The sequence below is a fragment of the Odocoileus virginianus genome, chromosome 1, assembly GCF_023699985.2.
Source record: "Odocoileus virginianus isolate 20LAN1187 ecotype Illinois chromosome 1, Ovbor_1.2, whole genome shotgun sequence".
Taxonomy (NCBI): domain Eukaryota; kingdom Metazoa; phylum Chordata; class Mammalia; order Artiodactyla; family Cervidae; genus Odocoileus; species Odocoileus virginianus.
Genome location: NC_069674.1, coordinates 106,363,156 through 106,369,155, shown reverse-complemented (window position 1 = coordinate 106,369,155; position 6,000 = coordinate 106,363,156). Strand labels below are relative to the sequence as shown.

The 6,000-nt window shown below is 55.0% G+C and overlaps 1 protein-coding gene across 3 annotated transcripts in view; it reads left to right on the top strand.

Moving 5' to 3' along the window:
* The first annotated feature begins 4,239 nt into the window (after positions 1–4,239).
* GRB10 (growth factor receptor bound protein 10) overlaps positions 4,240–6,000 on the top strand; it is a 217,469-nt gene continuing 215,708 nt past the window's right edge. For all 3 annotated transcript variants that reach the window (XM_070472078.1, XM_070472072.1, XM_070472075.1), the window contains exon 1: positions 4,240–4,445. The gene's annotated coding sequence lies outside the window, so the exon portion shown is untranslated. The remainder of the gene's footprint in view (positions 4,446–6,000) is intronic.

The window sequence follows — 6,000 nt, the reverse complement described above, 5'->3', positions numbered from 1 at the left end:
TGGGGCTGATGTTCAGCCTCTGTCTTCACAGACTGAGCCCAGAGCAGCTGTGGCTCACCTGGGCCAGACCCACTCCGGATCCCAGGTGCTGGCATCTGGCTGGTCCATCCTTCTGCCCACCAGCGAACACACACCTTGGACCAAGTGTCATCCCCGAGCACATCAGCTGCTATGTAGGAGCCACAGAAGGGCAGGGGGATCTATGGGAAGTTCCGCTATGAGGGGAGGGCATGGTGCTGCTCAGCCCTAGACAGGCAGATCGGACCCACACATCACCTTGGGGATAAAGTAGAAATGCCTGAGCATGACAGTGAAGCCCCTCCCTACCTTTGCATCTTGGTCTCTCGCCCAGCCCCCTGATGCCCTCATGTCCTCTTGCCTTCATGCTATGAAGAAATGCAACTACTAGATAAATTCTTCCTTGGCTTTGGCAGGGCTGCAAGTCTCCCTCCATCTGGGAAACCTTTTCTCTGGTTCGCTCTGTATGGAACTGACCATCTTGGATATACTCCAGGGCTCCACTGGGGCATTGCTGCCTCCAGGAAGTCTTCCCTCTGCATGCCGGGGGCAGTCTGTATTTCTCTTGTTTGGAAGAGTCAAAGGATCACCCTGTTTGGAACATGTGACTGGTGGGGGGAATCTTAAAAATGCAGAGTGACTTCAGGGGCGTGAACTCTGTCAGGCAGGCAGGGTGGGCCCCAGGCTTCTGGGGTGGGCACTGTGCTTATGTCCTGACTGCAGGTGGCTCCCACCCCCAGTCCTGAGTACTGACCACCAGCTTACAGCACTGCCTTCCTGGTGCACCTGCCTGGGCCCAGTGGGGCTACAGGCCTGACCTTTCCCCCATGCGGTCAGAAGTGAATTCAGGCCACTCTGCCCAGAGCATTTTACTGTCAGGGTGCCATTCATCTTGTTCTTTTCCTTCGTTAAGGCTATTGGCAGCTTTAGAGCTGGAACCTGGGCCCCAGGGCACAGCATTCCCATTTTCCATTCATTTGATCTGCTGATGAATTCATCTGCAGGATAAGCTTCCCAGTGATGACATACCGCCAGGTGCCCACTCAGTGCCAGGCACTCCCCCTACTGCAAGGATCCTAGTGAGCAGTGCGTGCTTACTCCTTCCCATGCCTGCAGCCAACAGGGGAGACAAGTATTAATCAGTTCATTTCTGATTGTAATTAGAGTCTATCAGATTCTCTACTTGCAACTAAAGGAGCCTTCTAGCACATCCTGGGATAACTGAATACTTCACCATCACGAAATCCCATTTTCTGTGCTGACACATAATTGCAGCCATAGGATTTCCCTCGATGAGGCTCTTGAGCCCAAAGCCACACTGCCTTGCCCCCAGTAGGCTGGTTCTCCAGGGTAAGTTACACCCTCGTGGCTGGACTGCATGGTGGTGGCATCCGTCCTTCTGAACAGATGCCAGTGGGCATTTGGAATTTGCAGCTAGGGAAGGCACTAAGGTGCAGTCTGCCCACAGGATCGGCTGGTCCGGATCATCACACAGGGGACAGCTGCAGCTTCTGTAGACATAAGAGTGACAAGTTCACGAACTTGGATCATGCAGTGGTGAGGAGTGGGCCCTGCCCAGAAGGGAGAGGCAGGCAAGGTCTACACAGAGCTGGAACATGTGGGGAATGAGGGCTTGTCCGAGGAATTCTGGGGATCTATGTCACCATGAAAACACTTGAGGACATTTATTTTCATCCCTTCTCAGTGAAGAGTAGTGTTTGAAAACCCATACATTTTCAGACAGCTAAATATGATACTTGAGTCTTGAGTGGATCTTTTGAGGGAGGGGAAAGAAATACCATAAGGAACATTGTCAGGCCAACTAGAAAAATTGGAATCTGGACCAAGAATAGATGCACATAGTCTATCACTATTAAGCTACAATTTGGTAACTGTACTGTGATTATGATAGATAATATCCCTACTCATAGGAAGGACATATCACAATATACATGAGTTTGCTCACTAAGTCACGGCTGATTCCTTATGACCCCATGGACTGTACCCCACCAGGCTCTTCTGTCCACGGGATTTCCTATGCAAGAATACTGGAGTGGGTAGCCATGCCCTTCTCCAGGGGATCTTCCCATACCAGGGATCAAAGCCCCGTCTCCTGCATTGGAAGGATTCTTTACCACTGGCAAGTCCATATATGGGGTAAGGGGCTTTAGTATGGAATTTACTTAGAAATGATCCAGGAAAATGTGTCTACATATAAGGTGCTTTTCAAACACCTATAAAAGCCCTCTATCAGGCTTTCTGGCTGGTTCATGGTCTCCTTGCTGACTGGAACCTTTGGCAAAACTCTTAAGAGTCAGACTTACATGGCTCTCCAGAAGTGGCCCAAGTCTTTTTCCTCTTTAATTTGCTCTGGATCCTTTGTCTATTACAGGAATCTTTGTGCTCATTTAAGCTCTTCCAGGAACTAAGTTTCTTTGCATTATTCTCTCTAGATGTTTCGTCTTAGGGTTTTCTGAACTCGGACCAATGGGGAGATATTTTCAGGATGCTTATTTCGGTTACAAGAAAGGAAGAACTTTCATGGATAAATCAGGCCAAAGGTGGGAAACACAAAAGTTATAAAAAGTGCCCTAAAGGGTTTTGGCAGAATCCTTATTCTGCACTTAGGAGCTACTTCAGTTCAGTTCAGTCACTCAGCTGTATCTGACTTTTTGCGACCCCGTGGACTGCAGCACGTCAGGCTTCCCTGTCCATCACCAACTCCCGGAGTTTACTCAAACTCATGTCCATTGAGTCGGTGATGCCATCCAACCATCTCACCCTCTGTCCTCCCTTCTTCTCCCGCCTTCATCTTTCTTAGCATCAGGGTCTTTTCAAATGAGTCAGGTTTTCACATCAGGTGGCCAAAGTACTGCAGTTTCAGCCTCAGTACTAGTCCTTCCAATGAATATTCAGGACTGATTTCCTTTAGGATGGACTGGTTGGATCTCCCTGCTTTCCAAGGGACTCTCAAGAGTTCTCCAACACCACAGTTCAAAAGCATCACTTCTTTGGTGCTCAGCTTTCTTTTTAGTCCAACTATCACATCCATTCATGACTACTGGAAAAGCCATAGCCTTGACTAGATGGACCTTTGTTGGCAAAGTAATGTCTCTGAACTCCGGCAAACTATCTAACCTCTGGGAGACTGGGTTTCCTAGTCTGTGCAGTGGGCATCTCCTAGTAACAAGCTCAAAGGGTGAAATCAGATGATTAATGAATATGTGGCACAAAACCCACGCTCAATGAAGGCAAGTTAGTACTGCAGCTGCTTTTATAATACCAAATCCCAGAAAAGACATAATTATTGTTATTATACTATTTGTATTATAATTTTGATTCGATAGAGACATTCATAATCACGTTAATGACAATGGTGTCCATGAATGCAGGGGGTTCCTTCTTACCTTTCGCTTTATGTTACAAGTTAACATCTCATTTAACCCTCAGGACATTACTCGCAGGCGGGCTTATCAGCCAATTGAAAAGATAAGGACCTTGAGGCCTGCTGGTATAAATAAAATAAGCAGGGCCTCCGACTCCACGCGCGCTCCGGGGCGGGTACGCAGACGGGGAAACTGTGACTAGGAGAGTCAAGGGTCCAGACCCCGCCGGTGGCGGGCGGACGCGGAAGCCCAGCTTCCCGGGTCCCAGGCGGGACCGCGGACCAAGGCACAGCCAGTAGAGCAGCCGCTCCTCAGGCTCCTCCGTCCAGTCTTCCCGCTGCGCCCGGGACGGGGAATGGAGCCGCACAGTTTCAGCTTGAGTTTCAAAGAATTCGCTTGCAAATTGCCTTCCAGGAGAGGTCTGATGTGTGTTTCGAGGGGGCTCCAGGCTGGGTGGTCGCGGTTCCGCGTCCGGGAGTCCCGGGAGCGGGACACGGGGTCCGGGCGCCCACGCCCAGCTGCCGGCTCCCAGTCCCCCGTGCCAGCCCCCGGCAGCAGAGACCTCCTGGAGCGCTCGACCCCGCACCCCGCCGGCGCCCCGCGCTCCCTCCGCGACCCGCCCTGCGCCCAGGCCGCGGCCCTGCCCGCGCTGGCGGCCCCGAGCGGTCCGGGCTGCGGTGGCAGCAGCGGCGGCGGCGGGAGGAGGAGCAGGAAAAGCGACCGGGGGAGGAGGCGGAGGCGGCGGAGGTGGAGGCGGCGGCGGCGGCGGGCGGGGCCGGGCGGGTTTAAAGCCCATCGAGGGGGTGGGGAGGCCGGGAGGAGGCAGGAAGGGACGCGAGCGGCGCGCCGTGGCGGGCTGGGCGCTCGGAAGCCGCGGAGCCCCGCGCGGAGCCAAAGTTTGCGCGCGGTCCCCGGGCGGCGGCACGCGGGGCCCGGGACCGCCCTGCGCGCCGCCCTTGCCCCGCGGGACGGGCGCCGCCCCGGCCGCGCCGAGGGTCGCGGGCGGCCAGGCGGAGGCGGCCGGGAACGGCGCCGTGGCAGGTACGGAGTTGGGCGGCGAGCGAGGCGCCAAGTTACTTTGTGGCCGGCGGGCGGGAGGGCTGCAGTCCCGGCGTCATTGTCTGCGCGCGGGCCGCTCGGGCCGGGGACGCCGGGCGCCGCGGGGGCGCGGCGGGCGGAAGGGCGTCGCCTCGGGCCGGGGGCTGCGGCGCGCGAGGGCGGGGACCGGGCGCGGCGCTCGGCGTCGGCGACCCCGGGGAGTCGGGGAGCCCGGGCGGCGCCCTCTGGAACCCTCCTGTCCGACGCCGGCGGCTCACTGGCCGGCCGGGGTGGGGGCTGCGCCGCCGGGCGGTCAGGGCCAAGGCCGCGCTCCCGGATCGCCTGGAGGGTGGGCGCCGCGCGCCCCTGCAGCCCCCGGTGCGCCCGTGGCCGGGCGGTGGGGCCGGACCCCCCGGAGTCGGAGCGAGCCCGATCCTGGGATCTTTCCCTTTGGTTCTGCTGGCGACCGGTCTCCCCGCCCCCGGGGCCTAACCCCTAGTCGAAGGTTCGCGGGTTAGCGGCCGGCCAGCCGAGGAAACGTGATAAGAGCCGTGCGGTTCTCCGAAGGCGATTCTGATGCAACTCTCGGCCTCCGGATCGCCTCTCCCGGCGCCCGCCTGAGGACGGCCCTGGAGCATGTGCGTTATGGAAATGAGACATTCTCTACTTTTTATTGTGTTTTTCTTGCCTTGGGGTGGCAAGAAAGGCCAACTTTCTGTTGTTTGTCTCGGCGAGGCGGTGGGTCACGTAGGGGAGCCACAGGTGACTTTGCCCGGGCCGGGATCTTTCTGATGCATTCGTTGGAGAGAAAGCTTTCTTGCAAACGTTGTCCCCGGCTTCATTCAAGAGATGCAAAGAAAAGACCCAAACAAGTAGCGCTCGTGAGTAAACACGCGTTATTGCACAACTTTCTCTTTGCTGCTGTTTACAAGGCCTAACCCAGAACACTTTGTTTCTGAAAATGCTGATTCAGCGGTTCGGAGCCCCCGAGTCTCCAAAGTGGTGCTTTCTCTAACATTTCGCTCAGTTTTACTAAGAACACATGTTGGCACAGCAACAGGCGTTGACTAGGGTTTACAGCACCAAGCCGGACGTTTTTCATAGGAGTTGACCCGCTGATTCCTTCGTTCTTTCCAGGAGGAAAAATAGATAGGTTCTAGGTTTCTCTAGCAAAAGAAGTTCTGACTTCTGGCAATGGTGGTGTCTTTTAGGTTAGTATTTGTTAGGAAAAAAGCTCTGAAACCAAAGTGTTTCCAGGAATGATTCTAGATGACTAGGTTTTGCGGTTAAAAATCAGAACTCTAGGATTATTGCATATAATATTTGAGTTTTATTGGAAACATTTGAAAGAGAAGGCCACACAGGCCAATCCCCGGATCACAGGGAGGGAATTTGAGGACAGTCACACACCCAGCAACTGGGAAGTAACTGAGAAGAGCAGCAAGGGATGCTTGTGTGGCCTTTCACTGTTTACCGGACGCGTTCAAAGCCAGATGACTCTTAATCCCCTGCGGCCTCCTGCTCCCCATTTTACAGGCTTGGAAATTGAGGCTTGGGC